Source organism: Triticum urartu, chromosome 3A (genome assembly GCF_056163025.1).
Source record: "Triticum urartu cultivar PI428250 chromosome 3A, HENAU_Tu73, whole genome shotgun sequence".
Lineage (NCBI taxonomy): Eukaryota > Viridiplantae > Streptophyta > Magnoliopsida > Poales > Poaceae > Triticum > Triticum urartu.
In genome coordinates, this window is record NC_141875.1 from 618,189,226 (window position 1) to 618,216,074 (window position 26,849).

General features: G+C 43.7%; 1 non-coding gene and 1 pseudogene across 1 annotated transcript; both read right to left on the reverse strand.

Moving 5' to 3' along the window:
• Positions 1-25,597, reverse strand: LOC147980829 (U-box domain-containing protein 4-like; annotated as a pseudogene).
• Positions 17,382-17,467, reverse strand: TRNAY-GUA (transfer RNA tyrosine (anticodon GUA)). Its single transcript is given in 2 exon segments — positions 17,382-17,417; positions 17,431-17,467. It is a non-coding gene; the product is annotated as a tRNA-Tyr (tRNA).
• Positions 25,598-26,849: the final 1,252 nt, after the last annotated feature.

Consider the following 26,849-nt stretch of genomic DNA (forward strand, 5'->3'; position numbering starts at 1 on the left):
TCATGAGTTCCCATGCCTCTGGCAGCGGAAGTAGCTGGGAAGAGCCTCCACCTACGACAAATTCAAATTCCTAGGAAAATGATTCTGCAACCATTTTTCTTGTAGTTGTAAATTTTTGTTATAGAAGTGGAAAACCTTTTCTCTTGCTCGCGGTGTACCTGACCATGATAGTGCGACTAAATGGGGCACACCCACCCTCTTGAAGAACTATGCTGCAAAAATCTGTTGTTGTTGTTTGTGCATAACTGAAGCAGTGCCGCACCAACATTTTTCCTTCCCTTTCGCTGAACCCAATTCGAAACTTGAACAAGGGATCAAATACCACGTTCCTACCCAATCGCAGTCCTCCCTTCCATTATAGTAGCAAGATTTTCCAGCACAACTAAAACTTCATCAACAATTCTAGTAGTAGGATCCAAAAGTTCAACTAGGTGCTTCACAGCATCTGCTTGTATAATGCGACCTCTGTTCTCATCAAGTATGGATAAATTAAACAATGCAGTAGCTGCATCTTTATCTCCTCGTAGAGTCCCATTCCCCAAAACATCTACGAGATGCTTAACAGTGGCAGATCGTCCAATCCTCACACTACTCTCTTCAATAACCGAGAGTGGACAAAGTAGCGACTGCATTATCTTTAGCTTCAAGGTTCCCTGTTTCCAGAACATGGACCAGAGGATAAATGGCATACACATTCAAGATGGCGATCTTATTATCATCATCGATTGACAAATTGAGGAGGGCTGTAACTGCATTTTCTTGGATTTTGGCATCTAGTGAATGAAGCAGATCAACCAACAAGGTTATAGCCCCACAAGTTGCAATGACAATCCTGTTCCCCGCTGTCGGTGTCAAAACCGGCGGATCTCGGGTAGGGGGTCCCGAACTGTGCGTCTAAGGCGGATGGTAACAGGAGGCAGGGGACACAATGTTTTACCCAGGTTCGGGCCCTCTTGATGGAGGTAAAACCCTATGTCCTGCTTGATTAATATTGATGATATGGGTAGTACAAGAGTAGATCTACCACGAGATTGGAGAGGCTAAACCCTAGAAGCTAGCCTATGGTATGATTGTATGTTTTCCTACGGACTAAAACCCTCCGGTTTATATAGACACCGGAGGGGCTAGGGTTACACAAGGTCGGTTACAAAGGAGATATACATATCCGTATTGCCTAGCTTGCCTTCCACGCCAAGTAGAGTCCCATCCGGACACGAGATGAAGTCTTTAATCTTGTATCTTCATAGTCCAACAGTCCGGCCGAAAGATATAGTCCGGCTGTCCGGAGATCCACTAATCCAGGACTCCCTCAGTAGCCCCCGAACCAGGCTTCAATGACGACGAGTCCGGCGCGCAGTATTGTCTTCGGCATTGCAAGGCAGATTCTTCTCCAATTTCCAAGTGTTTGTAAATAGTATTCGGCCCCATAAATGTTGATCCTCTTGGCTTCTGTGCCCAATAAGGGCAATTTCTCGAACGAATACGAGGCGCTAGGGCATTTTTACATTCACCCCCCTAGACAGATAAATAAATTGTCTATTAAAGGGATTGGGATTCTTAGATCCGATCCACACCATCCTCCCCTCAGCGAGAATCCATCAGAGCGCGTTTCGGAAAGATCCATTCCAGCATGGCCAACCTCCGCAGCTCCTCCTCCCGCCCCCGTAGCCCTAAGCTTGGTGATTAGGAGAGGTGTTCAGTTCTACATAGTCGATTGGTCGAACTGCAGACCAAAGGATTCCTTCCTCTAGCATACATGGTGCCCGTTCGAGCCGGGCTCGCCACCTACAATGGTGGGGAGCCAGCGGAGAACTTTCCCTGTCCCTCCATGGGGGAACAGGTTTTCCTTGTTCCTTACTTACTAAGGGGACTTGGATTTCCAATTCATCCATTCCTCTACGGGCTCCTGGAGTTCTACGGCCTCCAACTACACAATCTCACGCCTGCCTCCATCCTACACATCGCCGGCTATGTTGCTCTCTACGAGTTGTTCCTGGACTGCGAGGCTCACTTCGAGCTGTGGAAAAGGCTATTTTGCCTTGTCCCTCGCACACAGAGGGAATCACTTTATCAAGTGGGTGGAGCCGAAGTATGGCGCATCGCCGATACCGGATATCTGTCCGGTACCCCGAAGAAGCCGTTCGAAGACTGGCCTTCGGAATGGTTTTATATGGAGGACGTTCCCCTTCCGGACCCTTTTCGGCGGGGTCTTCCTGAGTTCAACAATGCTCCTCTGAAGAAGCGCCGAAGTTGGCGCCCACGGAGCCCCCAGGTGGAAGACGACAGAGAAGTCCTCTATCTGATGAACCGGATTAAGGCACTGGCTTAGTCAGGTTTGACAATAACCAAAGTTATGTCGATTTGCATAATGCGGGGAGTGCAACCACTTCAATATCGTGGGCATCCCTTATGGTGTTTCAACGGGGAGGATGACGCCACTCGCTACGGGCGTAAGGGTCCGGGCGATGCTGCCGCATTAGCCAAAATGTTGTCCGAACTGTACAAGGGAGAGGAGGAGGAGTTCACCCGCATCAAGCCACGGGACGGATTCTCCATGTACAATCCTCCAAGCTGGGTAAGCTATATCCCCTTACTTCCATCTTCCCGCGTTTTTCGTTGTAAGTATTCACCTTGCCAATTTATGGCAGGAACTGCGAAAGGCCATAAAGGAGTTCTTCAGCCCTTCTCCACAACCGGAGGACCCTGACCAGGCCCTCGACTCCGGACTCGAAGAAGATCCGGTTATCTCCGTGGAGCTGATAAACCGGCAGTTCTATCAGTTAAGCTGCGACGATGCCATGGTGGCCATTACGGCCGACTATCCCGGACTGCTCCCTGCATCGCACGTAAGAAAAACCGGAAAGTCCCAACTCAAAAACGTAGGATCCCCTTTTAGACACTTCACCCACCATATTCACATGGCCTTTTTTACAGGGAAGGCATTCGGGACGCCCTGTGATACGTCCATTTTGCATCATGCTTTTATATCGATATTTATTGCAGTATGGACTGTTATTTCACTTTATGTCACAATACTTATGGCTATTCTCTCTTATTTTACAAGGTTTACATAAGGAGGGAGAATGCCGGCAGCTGGAATTCTGGGCTGGAAAAGGAGCAAATATTAGAGACCTATTCTGCGCAACTCCAAAAGTCCTGAAACTCCATGGAACATCTTAAAACAAATAAGGAAAAATCCTCGCCAAAGATGAAGGCCAGGGGTCCCACACCCTGCTCACGAGGGTGGGGGGCGCCCCCCCCCTAGGGCGCACCCCTACCTCGTGGGCCCCCTGGTGGCTCTCCGACGCCCATCTTCTCCTATATGAGGTCTTTCGATGAGAAAAAAATAAGAAGGAACTTTTCGGGACGAGAATCCGCCGCCGCGAGGCGGAACCTTGGCGGATCCAATCTAGAGCTCCGGCAGAGCTGTTCTGCCGGGGATACTTCCCTCCGGGAGGGGGAAATCATCACCATCGTCATCACCAATGCTCCTCTCATCGGGAGAGGGCAATCTCCATCAACATCTTCACCAGCACCATCTCATCTCCAAACCCTAGTTCATCTCTTGTATCCAATTCTTGTCTCAAAGTCCGAGATCCGCCGCCGGTTTTCTGACGGGAAACCGCCCCGACCGGTAAAACCCGCACAAAAACCCGATCCGGTTTTCCTCGGTTTAGCTGGTTTTATTTATTTTTAGTTAGGTTCTTTTTTTTAGAGAGCGTTCGTTGGGTAGGTTTAGAAAGCGAACGTTCACTTTTTAGCCTTTTTCTTTTTCTGTTAGTTTTAGACAGGGACCTCTTTGTAGTATTTTTTTTACAGATTAGTCCCTCTGCTTCGAACTTCTACAACTTTTTACCCGTTTATCCAAATCCAACGAAACCAACGCCCACGTCTTCGTTATGATCCCCTCTATCCAGTAATCCAACTCAAACATGTTTTTGAAAAGTTTAAAATTTGAATTATATCAGATTTGAATTCAAACTTCGTTTGATCATAACTTGAGTTTCGTAGCTCCGATTTAGTTGATTCTTTTTGCAAATCGAAGCTCTTGACCTAAACTTTCTGATAAGGCCAAATTCACTTAATTTTGGTACTGTTAGAAATTGTTTTATGTTGCAAGAGTTATTTGCTTGGTTTTGACGTTTTCCGAATTGTTTTCTTTGTTCTCTCTGATTTTGGAGTGATTGCTTATGTGTGGTTACTATTGCTTGCTTACGATAGATTGACCGGAGTGTGACGAGTAGAACTATCAAGAGTTTTGAGTGCGAATCATCTTCATCAACATTGCAGGCAAGTTCACATTTTGATCATACCTTTTTTCATACCCAGTTTTATGCATTAGTTTCACCCTCAAACATTGCATGAGTAGGATTGATAACATGTGGGTATTGGGAAGTAGTTGATGAGGTAGGAACCTATTTCCCTGCATTCAAACCTTGGGAGTTACTTTTACGTATTGCTTACATTGCCATGCTATGCTCGTAGACGTGGATTGGGTTTTGAGAGTATTCATGACAGATGTGAGATTGTTAATTAATGGTTTACTTAAGGTGGCAACTTAAACACACATCTGGGTGGATTGAGGCACCTGGTTATTCTAGGATTGCCTGTCTAGGCACCTGGGTAGACTAGGATTGCCTGTTTTCTTTTGGACCGCCACCCAGGCTCAAAGGGATCATGAGACTATTCATACTAGAAACTTCCGTGTGCAGCCACAAGCTATTATGGGCTCTAGCATAGTTGATTAAGTCATGTGAACTCTTACAGTGGTAGACTAGCAGATGTAGGGATTGTAGGTGGTACGGTCTACCCATCGTAAGGTGCAAACGCTTCTGAAAGACTATGTCTCGGTCATCCGTTTCTCAAACACCATGTAGTGCGAGAAATCCAACGGAGGAGATCGAGTCTTGTGGGGAAAAGTGCGCAAACCTGTGTAGACTGTATAAACTAATCATGGTTAGCCGTGTCCCCGGTTATGGACATCTTGAGTATCTAGTACCTGGATTATCATGTGAATCTCATCATATTACTTTAAATGAATATTTTTGGGTTTAATGATGTTACTTAATTGGGATTGAGAATGCTGTCAACCATTCTCAATGTTCAACAACCACCATGATAGTTAAATAAAAATTTATTCCTTTGCAGTAGGGAAAAATTGGCTTTTCGCAAAAACATATAACCATAGAGCTTTTCCACAAGCCATATATGCATGTAGTGATAGCCATTGTTCATCATTCTCTATGGTGTGAATTTGCCAGTACATTCAATGTAGTGACCCTTTGTGGCTGCAACGTCTCATGTTGCAGGATTTCTTACGACGAGTAAGTGATACGTTAGGGTTATGATTTCTACACTCAACTTTGCCGTTGGTGTTGATGGGAATCCACAACCTTGTTACTTCCGCTATTTTGGATTGAGGTAATAGTATTTACGTTACTTTTTACATGTGATTTACCTCTGTTATAAATCCTCGAGTACTGTGTGTGTCAGCATACCGATCCAGGGATGACACTTAAGCACAGAGACTTGACCGTCTGAGGTCGGGTCGCTACATCACATAGACTCTTTCCGATGTTATGATAAATTGCAATTGCTTCAATGACTGAGATTATAGTTTGTCGGAGCCCAATAAGGTTTATGATTTATACTTTTGCATTGTGAATAGATCATCACTTGAACATAAGTAATCATATGACAAAATCTATATATGTTGCTATTATGAGAATAATCATGATGCCTTCATGTCCGTATTTTATTTTTATCGACGCCTCTACCTCTAAACATGAGGACATATTTATTGTTGTCGGCTTTTCCCTTGAGGACAAGCGAGGTCTAAGCTTGGGGGAGTTGATACGTCCATTTTGCATCATGCTTTTATATCAATATTTATCGCAGTATGGACTGTTATTTCACTTTATGTCACAATACTTATGGCTATTCTCTCTTATTTTACAAGGTTTACATAGGGAGGGAGAATGTCGGCAGCTGGAATTCTGGGCTGGAAAAGGAGAGAATATTAGAGACCTATTATGCGCAACTCCAAAAGTCCTGAAACTCCACGGAACATCTTAAAACAAATAAGGAAAAATCCTCGCCAAAGATGAAGGCCAGGGGGCCCACACCCTGCTCACGAGGGTGGGGGCGCGCCCCCCTACCTCGTGGGCCCCCTGGTAGCTCTCCGACGCCCATCTTCTCCTATATGAGGTCTTTTGATGAGAAAAAATAAGAAGGAACTTTCCGGGACGAGACTCCGCCGCCACGAGGCGGAACCTTGGCGGATCCAATCTAGTGCTCCGACAGAGCTGTTCTGCCGGGGATACTTCCCTCTAGGAGGGGGAAATCATCACCATCGTCATCACCAACGCTCCTCTCATCAGGAGAGGGAAATCTCCATCAACATCTTCACCAGCACCATCTCATCTCCAAACCCTAGTTCATCTCTTGTATCCAATTCTTGTCTCAAAGTCCGGGATTGGTGCTAGTAGGTTGCTAGTAGTGTTGATTACTCCTTGTAGTTGATGCTAGTTGGTTTAATTGGTGGAAGATCATATGTTCAGATCCTATATGCATATTATTACCCCTCTGATTATGAACATGAATATGCTTTGTGAGTAATTACGTTCGTTCCTGAGGACAAGGGAGAAGTCTCGCTATGAGTAGTCATGTGAATTTGGTATTCGTTTGATATTTTGATAAGATGTATGTTGTCTAGCCTCTAGTGGTGTTATGTGAACGTCGACTACATAACACTTCACCATTATTTGGACCTAGAGGAAGGCATTGGGAAGTAATAAGTAGATGATGGGTTGCTAGAGTGACAGAAGCTTAAACCCTAGTTTATGCGTTGCTTCGTAAGGGGCTGATTTGGATCCATATGTTTCATGCTATGGTTAGGTTTACCTTAATACTTTTGTTCTACTTGTGGATGCTTGCAATAGAGGTTAATCATAAGTGGGATGCTTGTTCAAGTAAGAACAGCACCCAAGCACCGGTCCACCCACATATCAAATTATCAAAGTATCGAACATGAATCATATGAACGTGATGAAAACTAGCTTGATGATATTCCCATGTGTCCTCGGGAGCGCTTTTCCTATTATAAGAGTTTGTTCCGGCTTGTCCTTTTCTACAAAAAGGATTGGTCCATCTTGCTGCACTTTATTTACTTTTGTTACTTGTTGCTCGTTACAATTTATCCTATCACAAAACTATCTGTTACCACTTATTTCAGTACATGCAGAGAATACCTTGCTGAAAACCGCTTATCATTTCCTTCTGCTCCTCGTTGGGTTCGACACTCTTACTTATCGAAAGGACTACGATAGATCCCCTATACTTGTGGGTCATCACCCTACAGCAACGCGTGAATAGGAGGCGCCGAGGCCAGGTAGGCCAAAAAGGAAGGCGGTTAGGACGGAGATGCCGGTGAAAAGGTACAACAAACCCCGCTCCGTGGTTGTCGTCTTTCTCAAAATATAATGATGCCCGTGTTTCTTTAACAGAAAAAACGCTCTCCAGAATATGTCCGGCGATGTCGCCGATCACGCTTCCACCAGTCGGGCACCAGGACCGGACACGGAGGCAGAAGCCGATATGGGGCAGGCGCCGGATAATCCCCCTATAGAGGATGCGGATAGGTTATCTGCTACAAACTCAAAAGTGGTAAGCGCCATGAATCATAGGCGCCGCCGGGCCGTACTCCGTGACGCTTGTTTCTCACCAGAGGCGTTTGATGCCTTTAATTCTAGAGAGGCGTACCTCCGTGCCGCTCAAGATGGTCTAGCCAGAGCCACGGATCAATATGTAAAGGATGTACGGGTGAGTGAATCTGACGATTTGTATGTATCAGTAGCCCCTGAGACTTGAAACAGTTAGCAGAACTGATTTATGGATCATCTCTATTGTGCAGGTTCTTACAGAGAAGAATACTAGGCTGTCCCAGGAGCTGGAGGAATGCAAGACCCAACTGCGGGCCGCCATTGCCGCATTGCAGGAACAGAAAAAGCCTCCCGCTGGTAACATTTTAAAGAATGATGGTTACCATATAGTGCGCGGCGTGGCTGCAGATCTAACAATAGATTTTGCAGATGAATCCGGAGAAAATCCAGGGGACCAGCATGTTATGCGGGAGCTAGAAGCTGGCAAATGCGTGTTGACTGAGGTTAGGCGGGAGAAAAACAATCTCCAAGACGCCAATATAACGCTTAACGTGGAACTAAAAGACGTTCGGGGCCAGCTTGCAGACTCCGAGAAGGAGAATAAGAGGCTTCAACGCGGCATTTTTAGTAAGTGCTTGAACGAATCCTTTAAAGGTATTCGGCAAAGAAGCCGACTAATAGTGTTATGTCTGTAGGTATGCTGACGGGTCGTCCCACGGAGGAAATGCCCGGGTCTGCGGGTGATCTTCTGTCCGAGCCGTCACATCTGCACGAACTAGTTCGGCGGGTGATGCAGGGTGTCGCCCAGGCCTTGTGGCCGTCCGTCTCCCTACCAGAGGGTGTTGCGGAGAAGCTCAAAGGAGCGCGGCGGCGCTTCCGATTATGGAAGATATCAGCCTGCCGACAGGGTGCCAGAGAAGCCTGGGCCATGGTGAAGATGCGGTATACCAAAGCGGACCCAAATCACATGGCCAAGGTCGGACCTGTGGGGCCCGATGGAAAAGAGATTCCCGTTAGCTTAGTTTATGGGCAAGTAGAATTAGCCGCACAGTATTCCCAATAGTATTGTAAGCTAGACCGCCTATTGGATGGTATAGAAGAAGAATTTAGTCAGTCTGCATGACAATGTAATTGAAGTGACATGTATAATGCCTTCTAGCCGGATTGTAGATCGTTTGTCGTTGCGGACCTTTTCGCTTCAGCCTCTGGGCCCAATAGTCCAGAGTGTATCCGAATACCCGCTCAGTTATATAAGAACCGGGGTATGCGTGGAGACTAGGCGTAGGGGTCATTAGTGCTTTATCAGACAAGTGCCCAACTAGTTATGTTATATTACATGGGTAGTAAGAAACATCTTCCAGGGAGAATAGTTCCATTAAGGGTTCCTTTCCCTGGGCAAGCATGCCCTAAAGTGCATGCCCGGACTGCGATAGGAAACGCAGGAAAAACATCTGGGGGCAGATATGAAAAATAAAAGTCATCTTTTGTTCACCGACTGAGTATTCCCTTAAGAACGCTAGCTTTCGGCTTCACCCAGTCTGAGGTACACATCCGGCTGACCAGGCGGTAACAATCGCAGAGGTGCTCCCCTTATGCCCTAGCCGAATTAACGGGAACGTAGGGCATAAATACAAGAGCCAGGCAACCCAGCTTGGCCAAAACTTAAGTCATATCGATGCATATAATGGTGAAAAAAGGTACATGCGGAAGTATAACACATGTGTTGGGCATGAAGCTCGGATAAATAATTTAAGCTTCTGTGAAAGAAGCCCCCAGGTATGAAGAGTGCGGCTAGCGCATCTATAATGTGCAAACAAGGCACAAGGTGACCCTTGAAGGCCTAGAGAAATAAGAAAAGAAAGAAAGAAAGGAAAACAAGACAGATAATGTATTTGTGAAAAATGGACAAAGGGAGGGGACTAACATAGAGTCCGGTGCTAGGCGTAGAATCTTCGGAGCCTGACCACGTTCCATGGGTTCAGCTCGAGTCGACTAGTCGATGCATCCCGCGGTCGGTACACTCCACCGGTCAGAACTTGGTCGATAATGAAGGGACCTTCCCATTTGGGCTCGAGCTTGTTCTTTTTCTTATCCGGCAGGCGTAGAACTAGTTCGCCAATGTTATAAGTTTTGGCCCGTACTTCTCTGCTTTGGTATCTGCGAGCCTGTTGCTGATAAAATGTGGAACGGGCTTTGCCTACGTCGCGCTCCTCCTCCAAGGTGTCCATACTGTCCTGCCGATCGAGCTCGGCTTCTCTTTCTTCATAAATGTGCACTCTAGGTGAGTCATGAATTATGTCACAGGGCAAGACTGCCTCTGCACCGTACACCATAAAGAAGGGTGTATATCCGGTACTACGATTCGGCGTGGTCCGCAGCCCCCAAAGTACGGAGTCGAGCTCCTCTACCCAGTGTGTGTTAGACTCCGTTAAGGAACACACTAATCTAGGTTTAATGCCGCTCATTATAAGACCGTTTGCTCGCTCGACTTGACCGTTGGTTTGTGGGTGATAGACTGAGGCATAATCGAGCTTGATGCCCATGTTGCTGCACCAGAGTTTTACCTCGTCGGCCGTGAAGTTCGTGCCGTTATCAGTGATGATGATGTGGGGGACGCTGTAACAGTGTACAACCCCGGATATGAAATCTATCACCGGTCCGGATTCGGCTGTTTTAACCGGTTTGGCCTCTATCCATTTGGTGAATTTATCCACCATGACCAATAAGTATTTTTTCTTGTGGGTTCCCCCTTTAAGGGGTCCAACCATGTCAAGCCCCCAGACCGCAAAGGGCCATGTAATGGGGATTGTTTGGAGGGCGGCGGGTGGCATGTGGCTTTGATTTGCAGAGAGTTGGCAACCGGCGCAACGTTGGACCAAGTCATGTGCATCTGCCCGGGCCGTTAGCCAATAGAATCCTGTACGGAAGGCCTTGCTTACAAGAGCCCGGGCTGTGGCGTGATGACCGCCGAGTCCAGCGTGAATTTCTGCCAAAAGATTCCGCCCTTCCTCTTCAGAGATGCACCTTTGAAGGACTCCGGTAGTGCTTTTCTTGTACAATTCTCCCTCATGGACCCTGTAGGCCTTGGATCGCCGCACTATGCAGCGTGCCTCATTTTGGTCCTCCGGAAGTTCCTGTCTAGTTAGGTAGGCCAGGAATGGTTCTGTCCACGGGGCAATAATGGCCATTATTTCGTGGGTTGAAGGTGTTATTTCGGTGGCGGAGCCTCCGATTGTGTCAGAGAGTTCGGTATCGGGTATTTTGGCCGGGTCCGGACTGTTGTTACCGGTGTCCCCTTCCCATGCTACGGATGGCTTGAAAAGCCTTTCCAGAAATATGTTCGGGGGGACCGCGTCGCGTTTTGCGCCGATGCGGGCGAGGATATCCGCCGCATGATTGTTTTCCCGAGCCACATGGTGAAATTCGAGTCCCTCGAACCGAGCTGACATTTTTAGGACGGCGTTTCGATAGGCCGCCATTTTCGGATCCTTGGCGTCGAAATCTTCGTTTATTTGGGATATTGTGAGGTTTGAATCCCCACGCACCTCCAGGCGTTGAATGCCCATGGAGACTGCCATCCGAAGACCATGCAACAAAGCTTCGTATTCGGCTGCATTGTTGGAATCTGTATACAATATTTGCAGTATGTACCGAACGGTATCTCCGGTTGGGGACGTCAGGACGACGCCAGCCCCTAGACCGGCCAGCATTTTAGAACCGTCGAAGTGCATGATCCAATTGGAGTATGCGCCGTACTCTTTAGAGAGTTCGGCCTCCGTCCATTCGGCGACGAAGTCGGCCAGTACTTGCGATTTAATGGCTCGGCGAGGTTTGTATGTTATGTGGAATGAGAGGAGCTGAATGTCCCATTTGGCAATCCGACCCGTAGCGTCGCGGTTGTTGATAATATCATTAAGCGGTACTTCCGAGGCTACTGTAATCGAACACTCTTGAAAGTAGTGTCGCAGTTTCCGCGATGCCATGAATACCGCATATGCTATTTTTTTGGTAATGCGGGTACCGTGATTTGCATGGAGTGAGGACAGTGGATACATAGTATACCGGCTTTTGAAGAGGGAATTTGTGTCCGTCTCCTTCCCGTTCGACAACGAGCACTGCGCTTACAACTTGATGAGTTGCCGCAATGTACAACAGCATTTGTTCGCCGATGTTTGGCGCGGCCAAGATCGAGTTGGTTGCTAGAATGCCTTTATTTCTTCCAATCCGGCTGTGGCCGCATCCGTCCACTCGAAGTGTTTGGTGCGCCGAAGGAGGCGATAAAGGGGTAAATCCTTTTCTCCCAAGCGGGAGATAAAGCGGCTTAGAGCCGCCACGCATCCAGTTAACTTCTGGATTTGTTTGAGGTCTGTTAGGGTAGCCAACTATGACAACGCTCGGATTTTGGTCGGATTAGCTTCAATACCTCTACTGGAGATGATGAATCCCAGGAGCTTTCCGGCTGGTACGCCGAAAATGCATTTTTCCGGATTGAGCTTGATGTCATATGTTCGGAGGTTGTCGAATGTGAGCCTCAAGTCGTCTATCAAAGAGTCGATGTGTTTGGTTTTGACGACCACATCGTCTATGTATGCCTCTACTGTTTTGCCAATTTGTTTCTCCAGGCATGTCTGAATCATGCGCTGATATGTTGCGACGGCATTTTTGAGCCCAAAAGGCATTGTGTTGAAACAGAAGGGACTGTATGGTGTGATGAATGTCGTTGCGGCTTGGTCGGACTCCGCCATCTTGATTTGGTGGTAACCGGAGTATGCGTCGAGGAAACACAATGACTCGTGTCCTGCGGTAGCGTCAATGATTTGATCGATGCATGGGAGGGGGAAAGGATCCTTTGGGCAAGCTTTATTGAGGTCTTTGAAATCGACGCAAAGGCGCCAGGATTTGTCCTTCTTTGGTACCATCACCAGGTTTGCTAGCCAGTCTGGATGTTTTATTTCTCTGATGAATCCAGCCTCCAATAACTCGGCTAGTTCTTCTCCCATGGCATGTCTCTTAGGTTCGGAGAAACACCGAAGAGCTTGCTTGACCGGCTTGAATCCCTTTAGGATATTGAGGCTATGCTCGGCCAGCCTGCGTGGGATTCCTGGCATGTCTGAAGGATGCCAGGCGAATATGTCCCAATTCTCGCGCAGGAACTCTCGTAGTGCGGCATCCACAACGGGGTTTAACTGTGCCCCGATGGAGGCTGTTTTGGTAGGGTCCGTTGGGTGGACTTGGAATTTGACTATTTCATCCGCTGGTTTAAAAGAGGTGGACTTGGATCTTTTTTTGAGTATCACATCGTCCCTGTCCACTGTGGAGCGTAGCGTGGTTAACTCCTCGGCCAAGAGGGCTTCAGATAATGCCTCGAGGGCCAATGCCGCTGTTTTGTTTTCGACGCAGAGTGCTGTGTCCGGATCACTGGCGAGAGTGATGATTCCGTTGGGCCCGGGCATTTTAAGCTTCATGTACCCATAATGAGGTACGGCTTGGAAGATTGTGAACGCCTCCCGTCCTAAAAGAGCGTGATAGCCACTGCTGAACGGGGCCACTTGGAATGTAATTTCTTCGGACCTGTAATTGTCCGGCATGCCGAATACCACATCTAGTGTGATTTTCCCAGCACAGCGTGCTTCCCGACTGGGGATAATTCCTCTAAAGGTTGTGCTACTTTGCTCGATGCGGTTCCAGTCTATTTTCATCTTTTGAAGGGTTTTCTCATAGATGAGGTTTAGTCCGCTGCCGCCGTCCATGAGTATTTTGGTGAGCCGAAAGCCGTCCAGGATTGGACTGAGGACCAGTGCGGCTGGTGCTCGGGCTGTTCGGAATTTGGGTTCATCACTGGCATTGAAGGTAATAGCCGTGTTACTCCATGGATTTGTTGCTGCTACGTGGCAGATTTCGGCCATGCTGCGGAGTGTTCGCTTGCGCCTATTATTTGACACAAAGGTCTCGAACACTGTTAACACTGTATTTTTATCCACTGGATGATGCTCTGTGGTATGTGGGATAAGAAGATCCTCACCACTTTTGGCCACCTGCCGGAGTATCCAACATGCTCTAAGGCTGTGCGTTGGTATTATATCCGTCGTGCTATGAATTTTGCAGGGTCCGTTGAGCCATCCCTCCAGTACGGTTCCTTGCCCTGTACAGGGTTTTTGCTTTTTGGTAGTTAACCCGGGTGTATTGTGATAATGCACCCTTTTATTTCGGACTGGGTTTGTGTTCAGGGCCGGATTATCCCAAAAGTTTGTTTCGGTTTTCCAGGCACTTTCCATCACACAGTACTTTTGTACTATGGACGCCAAGTCAGCAAAGCGTGTTATCTCATGGCGATTTATGGCGTTAAGGATTCCCTTGTCCGTGCAATTATTGCAGAAAAATAAGATTGCGTCTTCCTCACAACAGTCCTTAACCTTGTTCATCGCAAGGAGGAATCTGGCCCAGTAATGATGTACTGTTTCCTGGGGCTCTTGCTTGATATGGGAAAGGTCGCTTGTGTTTGGGTGGGTGGGTGGAATTGAATCCAAACCCCTACCCGATCTGGGATCCAGGGGCCGAGGAGTTTCCAATTTTGGAAGTTTCGATTCCGGGATGTTACCCGCTAATCCTGGTCCGCTGTCTGACTCTAAGTTCAGGGATTGGATGTTGTCCTCCCACGAACGGGCGTCCGGCTCGGAGAGCTCGGGCATCCGGACATAGTTGGTCCTCAAGATAGAGGAAAGGTCGCCGCATTGTTCCTCCACCACTGCAATATGATGGGTGACCGGTGGAGAGTTAATCTCTCTTTGATCGGGTTTAAACCCAATCTGATCATAGTCCGTAGCGACTCCCAAGGCGGCGATGCGATCCAAGAGCTCGTTTAAGGAGGAGAGCTCCATTGGATCCATCTGTTCGACGAGCGCCGATTTGACGTGGAAGCAGTTTTCGATGACCCGAGAACTCATCGTTGGCGCGGCGGCCGAACAGGCGGTCATAATGAACCCGCCTAGCCGGAGAGTTTGGCCAACAGCCAAAGCTCCCCCAATAGTAGTACCGTCTTTAAAGACGAGACGAGACATCCTTCCTTCTGGCGACGGCACAGACGAACTCTCAATGAAAGCACCAATGTCGGTGTCAAAACCGGCGGATCTCGGGTAGGGGGTCCCGAACTGTGCGTCTAAGGCGGATGGTAACAGGAGGCAGGGGACACAATGTTTTACCCAGGTTCGGGCCCTCTTGATGGAGGTAAAACCCTACGTCCTGCTTGATTAATATTGATGATATGGGTAGTACAAGAGTAGATCTACCACGAGATCGGAGAGGCTAAACCCTAGAAGCTAGCCTATGGTATGATTGTATGTTGTCCTACGGACTAAAATCCTCCGGTTTATATAGACACCGGAGGGGCTAGGGTTACACAAGGTCGGTTACAAAGGAGGAGATATACATATCCGTATTGCCTAGCTTGCCTTCCACGCCAAATAGAGTCCCATCCGGACACGAGATGAAGTCTTTAATCTTGTATCTTCATAGTCCAACAGTCCGGCCGAAAGATATAGTCCGGCTGTCCGGAGACCCCCTAATCCAGGACTCCCTCACCCGCATTTCGCTTAGCTAGACGACAAATCTCTGATGTAGCTAATCTCTCACCTTCTAAGGGATAGCTTCTCAAATCATCGATTAACTTGCGTACTTGATTTTTTATTGCAGAAAGATTAGCGTCGGCATCCATGGATGGGGATGATATTATTCTAGTGAATCCCCTGTCAGATGTTGTCGCTGAACAACTTGTCCTTCCATACGACCATCACTCAATCTTGGCAGGATAAGCCTCATTGTGCTTATCCTGTCACACTTTGCATGCATGGTGTTGTCCATGTAGACGTTGAAGCGATGACGAATGTCAAGAGACTCCAGGTGTCGGCAATTATCCAGGATAGCTATCAGTCCTTTATTGGTCAGGTTATTGCCAAAGAACTGCAAAGAGTGTAGCTCATGCATAGTTGCAATCCCCATTGCTTCATCATCCATGTCGTAGTGAGTAGATTCAAAATCATAGAACACATCCTTTCTCAGTCTGAAGCGCTTTAGTTGTGGGCATGCTTTGCCTACAACCCTAAATGCACCACTCTCACACACATATGAACATAATAAAAGCTCGAGCTCTTGGAGCAAAGGGAATTTCACTATCGCCTCCTTAAGTCCTTCATCAAAATTATAGCCAGAAATGAGGTGAAGGCTCTTTAGAGATGGTGCCCTGCAAATATAGCACTTGGATATCAACAACCAAAAAAATATGCCATGCATATAGAAAGGCAGACTTGCATAGCACAAATAGAACATTTCATAAATTCAAATAATTGCATAGCATCATAGGACATAGGTACTCCCCCGTTCCAAAATAGATGACTCAACTTTGTACTAACTTCAATACAAAGTTAGTACAAAATTGAGTCATCTATTTTGGAACGGAGGGAGTAGAATTTAAAGGGGTATAGTGAGCATTCAATTAACGACCAATTGTTAGATTTGACAGAAATTTCAGGGATGCTAAGTTGTTGATGCCTGGTAATGCAGGCTGCAAATTAGGATAAATTCTAGCACTCTAGCATACGAAACCAGTTGAGTTCATTCTGTTCAACAATTAACATAACTCAAACCATTGCCAATAGACTGCTTCATTGGAAAATGCTCTAAAAGGCTAATTCCCAGCTATATTCTGTTTCAAAGCAAACCAAAGAATACTTCGTCGTTGTATTAAGAAACCAAAATATGAAGAACTCAGCCGTGTTCATTGCTAGGCAGATGCATAAGCTGATGACACGACATCAATTTTTGGTTGGATGGAAAGTCAACATTCGTTTTGAATGGTATGGGCACCAAGGAGTGTGGCTAAATGTAGTGATAAGAGAAATTCGGCAAAGTACAACTTGAGGCATTGTCAGAATCGTCCAATAATTGAAAACTTTCTATGATTTACCCATACGACCACAAGTGCTTCTATATGTATGTCACCAGCGCTTCACCCTTGCCAATAAGTATCACTAAATTTTACAATGCTGCAGAGAACATAAAGGCAGTATGGTGTACAGAGCAATGCATAGTGATGAGTTTTCTCTAGCACAATTTGTCTTTATCAAACAAAGAAGAGCCGCTAAAAACATGATAAATTATCAGTTGCATCTTCACCAATCAACAACAATTTTATGCACGGAGTATCTTTAACACAAACCTTTTTTTTTCACGAAACATCTTTAGCAGACCTAGATGTGTTACATAATGCAATTGTACTGTTGTTAGTTTGTAAGTTGTTCTCCTCAAAACTTCGTATCCAAATCCGCCCTTTGGGGCTTTTTTACTGTTGTTATTTGGTTAGCTGTTCTAAGTCACTAACCCCACGATCAATAGCACAGCAAAATTGGACTGAGAGATCCAGTGACTTGCCAACAACTTGATTGTTTTAAGTCACATACATGAATTTTGGCTGCAAGTTCAGCTTATTCAAATGTGTTTTAGTCCAACAACTTGCGCTAACGGTGTGGTAGTAAAAAAAACTGAATTTCACTTTTTACCACTACTAGTCCACTAAGTTTCACGTTTATGATAGAAATTATCCGATTTGGCGAAAATTGGGCTTTTGGCCCAAGAGCAGGAAAAGGAGCCGCCAAAAAAGATCGGGCAACATCCAAACAAGCGGCCCGTCATCGTCATCGTCTGGACAAAAAAATATTACGTCCAACGTCCGACCTGCCGGATTCGAACCAGCGACCTAAGGATTGATCTGCAAATACTACAGTCCTCCGCTCTACCAACTGAGCTAAGGTCGGTTTTTGTTAACAATAAATTATGCTAGTTTAATACCATAAGAAGGTGTGACAAGGATTAGTGCACCACATGCACGATTTGCTAATCAACAGTGAGGAAAACAAGTCGAGTAAAGAAATGATTGGTGCTGTTATGTGGACTAGGAGACAATGAGAAAAGGAGATGCATTTATTAGAAACCTAATCTACATTTTGCGGGCCTGCAAGAAACAATGATACATGAGTACATGACTACCCCAGCTATGCTGCATGCACCCTAGTCTGAGTGTGATTTTGACTGAATCTTTTCTCGTTCTAGAGGAGGATCTGTGGGTATGGGTATTCTGACAGAGGTCAAAAAGGATTATTTCTTGTGAAATTGGAAACTGAGAAAGGGGAGCATTTCATCGGAGTTTTACTTAGTAACCTGGGGAGGGATTTTGTCAAGAATCTCGTGATTGTGTATGGAGACGCATATGTTGGAGGCAAAAAAAAATGGATTCCTGGTTGAGCGAGTACATGTTTGCCCGTGACATTACTAGGAAAGCCAGTGAGAAAAAACAAACCGATGAGCGATGGCAAATGAAGTACAGTATTCTTTTTTCAGTTCTATCCGTCGAGATGTGATCGATCCACAATTCCACTCGATCAGCCGTCAACAGTGACTAAATTGCAGTCTGAACTCCCTCTCTCTCTCAAAAAAAAGAGGAAAAAGATTCCAGGCTGAACTGCTGCTGTTGCTTTTTTTGGCGAAAATAACTGCTGCTGTTGCTGCTCGACTTATTCTGTACGTTATCAAATGCCGTCTAGTGCCAGTTCATTGATCTTTGCTAATAAGAAAGAGAGCAAAGAGGCGTACATGGAGCACCGAGCTTACACCGGCATCAAAACCCTGACGGCAAAGAAACTATACAACAGAGCAAATGGCATGAACTATATATATGCGATGCCATGATGAAGATGGTTGATCAATTTAAGTCACGCTGAAGAGCATGTGCCACTCTGCACTGGCTCTTTTAAAACAGTGCTAACTTTTTTTTATACTCCCTCCGTTCCATAATGTAGTGCGTATAGATTTTCTGAAAAATCAAACTTTGCAAATTGATCAAGTTTATAAAGAAAAATATTTATATGTACAATACCAAATATGTAAAACATGAAACTATATCCTATGATGAATCTAATGACATTCCAGATGTAAATGTTTTTCCAAATTTATAATTTAATTTTTTCAATAAATTCAAGTTTTTAAAATATATGCATTTAAAATATAAAAAAAAAGAAAATTGAGTCACATCAGCATGACGAGCCATGTCATATTGGGCCAGCCCACCACCGGCCCACTGTACGCAAGGCAGTCGTGGGCCTCTCAATAAGCGGCACATAGCCGTTCCCTCGTCTCCCTACTGTAGTCAACAAATTTCTCTTAGGTGATGTCTACATTGGCGGGTCACATCAAAATCCACACTATATGCAAAAATTAATCCAAAAATTTACGGGATCACAAAAACAGAATCATAATAACAGGGAGAATCCATTTTTGCGGAAAAAAATTGGAAGCATGCTATTGTAAATTTTATTCTTAATTTACTATAGTTGATCTCCATAGACTTCAGGGAGAATCCAACACCTATTGCCTCGCCCCTAATCTGTTGTAAATTTTACTCTTAATTTACTACAGTTGATCTCCATAGCTTATAAAGCATAAGATCTTTTTCCTAATTCTCTACGCCTTTTTCTTCTAAATTCCTTACAACTGTTCTCTTTACCAGCACGAATCAAATCAATATCTTCTCCACTTAATGCATAATCTTGTTCTTGATTTAGCAAAATATTCTTTGGTTATGTGTTTATTCCTAAATAATTACAAACAATCCTATCTACTTATATAGCACGCACCCACTATAAAAAGAGCCTACTCACATCTAGTTAGCCCAACAATCCATAGGGACAAAACTCATCCTCTTTGTGGCGACTTGTTAGCCTGCAATTTATAATCCCGACGCTTGTGAGTCTGCAATCAAGAGATGAAAAATATGAAGATTTTACTCTTCGCCCTAGCACTCCTCATGCTATCTTCAGGTATCTAGGGAGTAGACAATACTATCTTCAACATGAGAGAAGTGCATATTACACCCCTCAACTCTAGCCCTAGTCTAATATACAACCCCCAACTCTAATACCATCTAGTTTACACCCCCCAACTCTCAAAACCAGGCGGAATTCAACCCTCCCCTCCCTGTTACCGGTTTTGACCTATTGACTGGGTGAACAGTAAATTCAAAAGAAATAATAATTTCGTTTTTTCACCGGCTGAACAGTAAAATTTTAAAAAGTTCTAAATAAAAAAATTTAAATTTTTTTTTTGATTTTTTAAAATGTTGATTCTTTGTCCGGGTGAACAGTAAATTTCAGGAAAAAAATAAGAAAACAAAAATTTCTAAATTATATTTGCATGAAACAGTTAACAGTTCGTGTACTGTTCGGGCTGATATATTTTTTTTGTTGAGAGATGACTGAAATGTCCAAACAAGCTGAAAATTGTCACAGACATCACGCGCTGAAAAATCACCCACACAAAAATAATTCGGTTTTTTTTGAAAAAAAAAGTATTTTTTGGAATTTACTATTCACCCGGCAAAAAATCGAAACAGCTTGTTGAATTTTATTTCCATTTTTTTGAATTTACTGTTCACACATTGGAAAAACCAAAATATTTTTTGATTTTTTTTGTTACTGTTCACCCAGTCAACATGTCAAAACCGGTCAACGGGGAGGGGAGGGTTGAATTCCGCTTGGTTTTGAGAGTTGGGGGTGTAAACTAGATGGTATTGAAGTTGGAGGGTGTATATTAGACTAGGGCTAGAGTTGAGGGGTGTAATATGCACTTCTCTCCTTCAACATCTACACTTTGAGAATTGTATTATATGTATGTTGGGCTGCTCTAACTTTTCTTATTTTCTCTTTTGATACCTAGATATGGCAACCTCGCTCCAGTGCAGACATGTCCTTAAAAGTGGCCCTTGTCAAATCGATGATTGTAGAGCTTACTGCAATAAGATACCTAGAGTGCCCTCACCCAAAAATCCTGACGTGTGTGTTCCCGAGGGATGCAAGTGTACAATATGTCTAGGGGTGCAAGCAGGGATGTAGTGTTCCCTCTAAGGTTGCTGAACTAATGGTAATGGTCTCACATACCATCTGGCCTTGTATATTTATCAAGGTCAATGATAGAGAATAATAAAAATGTCATCATGTTTGCATTCGATTTGACTTCTGAATGGTATCGTATTAAATAATCGTCTATTTATATCTATTCTCCTTGTCCAAAATAAGTGCATCAACTTTGTACTAACTTTAGTACAAAGTTGTACTAAGCTTGAGACACTTATTTTGAGACGAAAGGAGTATTATGTATCAGAGTTACGTTGCAGACGAAAATAGAAAGATGTGTTGTTCTTTTTTTATAGAAAATCAAAATACCGATGTGATGAATTGTCTCTTTTTAGAAGATCACAACTGTTAGATCCACGTAATTGTAACATCAACAGACTGTACCATTTAGATCTACATGAAAAAGTTGTTAGATAAAAGTAGGAGACATCAGAACATTTTTTATGAGGAAAACCATAGACGTACGAAGGCACAATTTCATATTGATGGAGTCGTATTACAAACGCAAGACGGCCACATGTGATATATATATAGAAAATAAAAGAAATAGAAATTCAATAAAGAGCTAGATCTCTTCTAGATGAGAATTAAGTAAGACTCATGAAGTGACATTAACATGAAAAAAAAATCCAATAAATTGCACGAATCTCCCGCAGAATCAAATGTCATAGAACTTAGATGAGACTTTATTTAATCCCTTTAGCAAAGTCATTGTTTATAAACTGCTAATATGACTAATTCTCATCTTTCTGATTTATGGGATCCACGGATGAAATCTCATGAAGGTGCAACGAGTAGAAGAAAAATGTTGCTGTGAGTATAATAGCAAAAGGATGCGGTCAAGAAAACAAGAACGGCTCAAAGAATTGCCGACAGTTTCACTTGTTGGGGAAACCCTGTAGAAATAGAAATATAAAAAGGAAAAGAGATATAAAAAGATGTGTTAAGTCCACGTAATTGTAACATCAACAGACTATACCATTTAGATCTACATGAAAAAGTTTTTAGATAAAAGCAGGAGACATCAGAACATTTTTTTGGCAAGGAAAACCATAGACGTACGAAGGCACAATTTCATATTGATGGAGTCGTATTACAACCGCAAGACGGCCACATGTGATATATATATATATAGAAAATAAAAGAAATAGAAATCCAATAAAGAGCTAGATCTCTTCTAGATGAGAATTAAGTAAGACTCATGAAGTGACATTAACATGAAAAAAATCCAATAAATTGCACGAATCTCCCGTAGAATCAAATGTCATAGAATTTAGATGAGACTTTATTTAATCCCTTTAGCAAAGTCATTGTTTATAAACTGCTAATATGAATAATTCTCATCTTTCTGATTTATGGGATCCATGGATGAAATCTCATGAAGGTGCAACGGGTAGAAGAAAAATGTTGCTGTGAGTATAATAGCAAAAGGATGCGGTCAAGAAAACAAGAACGGCTCAAAGAATTGCCGACAGTTTCACTTGTTGGGAAAACCCTGTAGAAATAGAAATATAAAAAGATGTGTTAAGTCCACGTAATTGTAACATCAACAGACTATACCATTTAGATCTACATGAAAAAGTTGTTAGATAAAAGCAGGAGACATCAGAACATTTTTTTGCGAGGAAAACCATAGACGTACGAAGGCACAATTTCATATTGATGGAGTCGTATTACAAACGCAAGACGGCCACATGTGATATATATATAGAAAATAAAAGAAATAGAAATCCAATAAAGAGCTAGATCTCTTCTAGATGAGAATTAAGTAAGACTCATGAAGTGACATTAACATGAAAAAAATCCAATAAATTGCACGAATCTCCTGTAGAATCAAATGTCATAGAATTTAGATGAGACTTTATTTAATCCCTTTAGCAAAGTCATTGTTTATAAACTGCTAATATGACTAATTCTCATCTTTCTGATTTATGGGATCCACGGATGAAATCTCATGAAGGTGCAACGGGTAGAAGAAAAATGTTGCTGTGAGTATAATAGCAAAAGGATGCGGTCAAGAAAACAAGAACGGCTCAAAGAATTGCCGACAGTTTCACTTGTTGGGGAAACCCTGTAGAAATAGAAATATAAAAAGGAAAAGAGATATAAAAAGATGTGTTAAGTCCACGTAATTGTAACATCAACAGACTATACCATTTAGATCTACATGAAAAAGTTGTTAGATAAAAGCAGGAGACATCAGAACATTTTTTTTGCGAGGAAAACCATAGACGTACGAAGGCACAATTTCATATTGATGGAGTCGTATTACAAACGCAAGACGGCCACATGTGATATATATATATATAGAAAATAAAAGAAATAGAAATCCAATAAAGAGCTAGATCTCTTCTAGATGAGAATTACGTAAGACTCATGAAGTGACATTAACATGAAAAAAATCCAATAAATTGCACGAATCTCCCGTAGAATCAAATGTCATAGAATTTAGATGAGACTTTATTTAATCCCTTTAGCAAAGTCATTGTTTATAAACTGCTAATATGACTAATTCTCATCTGTCTGATTTATGGGATCCATGGATGAAATCTCATGAAGGTGCAACGGGTAGAAGAAAAATGTTGCTGTGAGTATAATAGCAAAAGGATGCGGTCAAGAAAACAAGAACGGCTCAAAGAATTGCCGACAGTTTCACTTGTTGGGAAAACCCTGTAGAAATAGAAATATAAAAAGATGTGTTAAGTCCACGTAATTGTAACATCAACAGACTATACCATTTAGATCTATATGAAAAAGTTGTTAGATAAAAGCAGGAGACATCAGAACATTTTTTTGTGAGGAAAACCATAGACGTACGAAGGCACAATTTCATATTGATGGAGTCTTATTACAAACGCAAGACGGCCACATGTGATATATATATATATAGAAAATAAAAGAAATAGAAATCCAATAAAGAGCTAGATCTCTTCTAGATGAGAATTAAGTAAGACTCATGAAGTGACATTAACATGAAAAAAATCCAATAAATTGCACGAATCTCCCGTAGAATCAAATGTCATAGAATTTAGATGAGACTTTATTTAATCCCTTTAGCAAAGTCATTGTTTATAAACTGCTAATATGACTAATTCTCATCTTTCTGATTTATGGGATCCACGGATGAAATCTCATGAAGGTGCAACGGGTAGAAGAAAAATGTTGCTGTGAGTATAATAGCAAAAGGATGCGGTCAAGAAAACAAGAACGGCTCAAAGAATTGCCGACAGTTTCACTTGTTGGGGAAACCCTGTAGAAATAGAAATATAAAAAGGAAAAGAGATATAAAAAGATGTGTTAAGTCCACGTAATTGTAACATCAACAGACTATACCATTTAGATCTACATGAAAAAGTTGTTAGATAAAAGCAGGAGACATCAGAACATTTTTTTTGCGAGGAAAACCATAGACGTACGAAGGCACAATTTCATATTGATGGAGTCGTATTACAAACCCAAGACGGCCACATGTGATATATATATATATAGAAAATAAAAGAAATAGAAATCCAATAAAGAGCTAGATCTCTTCTAGATGAGAATTAAGTAAGACTCATGAAGTGACATTAACATGAAAAAAAATCCAATAAATTGCACGAATCTCCCGTAGAATTAAATGTCATAGAATTTAGATGAGACTTTATTTAATCCCTTTTAGCAAAGTCATTGTTTATAAACTGCTAATCTCTACTCCTAATGTCTCAGTTGGTAGGTCGCGTTCCGGGTTTTATTTTCGTCTCACCTCACCCGGTCTTTTTTGGTACTTCTTTGGTACTTCCTCCCACCTCCCTCTCAGCCGCGAAAAACCAAGGAAAACCCCGCGATCGAGTCCCGCACACGCCCAACCTCCCGTCTCACGCTAAGCCGCATAGAATCAAAAAAAAACCTCAAGCCGAGCCCCCCGCCCGCCCCCACGCACTCCACGCCCTAACATCCCGTAGCACCAAGACAGACGAACCAAAAAAATCTACGAATAGTCCGCCGGTTATTTTTCGCTGGTTTTTATTTCGCCTCACCACTTTCATTGGTTTTATTTCGCTGGTTTTATTTCGTCTCCCTCCCACCTGTCTTTTCGCTTCACCACCCACATAAACCCATCAGATTAGTTACCATAAAAAAAATCGCAATCAATCAAGTATTGATGATCAGATTAGTTACCATATAAAAAATAAATCGCAATCAATCAAGTATTGATGGGATATTTCCTTATATTAATGTGATTTCCCCTTTTTTATCATCAATCGTCTCTACTGCTAAAAAATGCGTAGCTTTCCTTTTCGCTTCACCACCCACATAAACCCATGAGATTAGTTACCATATAAAAAATAAATCGCAATCAATCAAGTATTGATGATCGGATTAGTTACCATGTAAAAAATAAATCGCAATCAATCAAGTTTTGATGGGATATTTCCTTATATTGATGTGATTTTCCCTTTCTTATCATCAATCATCTCTACTGACTAAAAAAATGCGTAGCTTTCCTTTTCGCTTCACCACCCACATAAACCCATCAGATTAGTTACCATATAAAAAATAAATCACAATCAATCAAGTATTGATGATCAGATTAGTTACCATATAAAAAATAAATCGTAATCAATCAAGTATTGATGGGATATTTTCTTATATTGATGTGATTTTGCGTAGCTTTCCTTTTCCTGCCAACCGACCGCGTCCCGTCTCCCTACATCCACCCTCGTTACTCTGCCTCCCACACGAAAAAAATCCTCTCGTTTGACCTCCCCCAAACCCCGCATGATGGAAAAACCCAGCCGCCTGCTTCCCCTCCTCTCGACCGCTCCATACGTCCAGATCGCGGCCCCATCCCCATCCTCCTCTCACGTCACGGCGGTCGATGGACTGCCGCCACCACCCTCCTACTCTCTCGCCGCCGCCGTCCTCCCACTCGCTCGCCGCCGCCGTCGCCACCAATCCCGGCGAAGGCGTCGTTGCTGCTATGTCGCCTCCTTTCCCCATCCAAGCCTGACCATGGCAACGGCGCCCTCTCATGTGTCCCGCGGTGAGGTTTGGGGAGGCGCGACCACAATCCAGTAGGGATCTCACCGCGGACCCGTCCGCTGGGATGGGTGTTGCCTCCGTTGCGAATGGGATCGAAGGGAGGGACTACTTCGTCGTCAAGGTCGGCGAGGCAGCGGCCGATTGGGAGCCCGGTTGTGAACATGGGAGTTCGTCCCCATGGAGGCGGCGGCCGTGGAGATTGGATGTGAAGCAACCCCACTTGCCGGTGGTGGAGGCTTGCCGTCCATGTGATCCTTTCTTCTCCCGGTATCCCCATTCCTTGCCTCCCATTACAAAAGCGAGCATAAATGAGAGCAGGGGCTGATTTTCATCACTTCATTTCTCATATTTTTAGTTGCTTTTTTGAGATTATACAAGATGCTCCCGATCTGTTTTGTCAAATTACTTGGATCGTCTTATGAAATTGACAGCCATCGCATTTTTCACCTCATGTTATTTCTTAATCCTTGTCCCACTAGGCATCCACTACATGTTTGGTAATGACGTGATGTTGAGGCGGCTAGGAGAAGCTCAGCAGCCAGATCAAGGGCTATCGAGATGGATCTGGGAGCCAAGCAATAGTTCTTCTGTTAAATTTTGGTTATTATCTTTTCTATTGTTACGATTGTGGGATGGTTGATTTTGACTCGGTGTAACATTTGCATTTGTTTCCCCAGCTTGTTGGCGTAGATGCGTGGCACTGCGGCAACTAATCAAGAGCGAGGGCAGTGCACATCAGAGCTACGCTGAATGTAGCGAGCCAACCACGAATTGGGTATGTTCACACGAGGGATGGGAGAGGAGAGGAACATTAACATTTTTCATGATTTGGATGAAAATTTCAGTTCATAGTTTCTCCGTACGTGGCAACACACTAATGGTACTCATAGGCTTAGGATGAAAGTAGCGCCAGCAGAATCAGTAGGTTGGATGGGAAGGCGGTTGTTGCCCTTGTCCCTTGGTGCTAGCCTACCGTGGTGGCCTCACTAACTTGCTCATTGCGAATACGAGTTCGTGGGGTCGCGAGTTGCTGCAGATTTGTTTTTATCACTTTTTACAATATTTATTGATGTATCCCTAACTCATCGAGTCATTTTTAGTTTTGATTTCCCATATACGCCAGCCTAAATATCCCATGGTCAGAATATTTGCATGGTTAGTGGACATTGTCCCTTTCTTTCTAATGTTTAATATTTTATATTGCCGATAG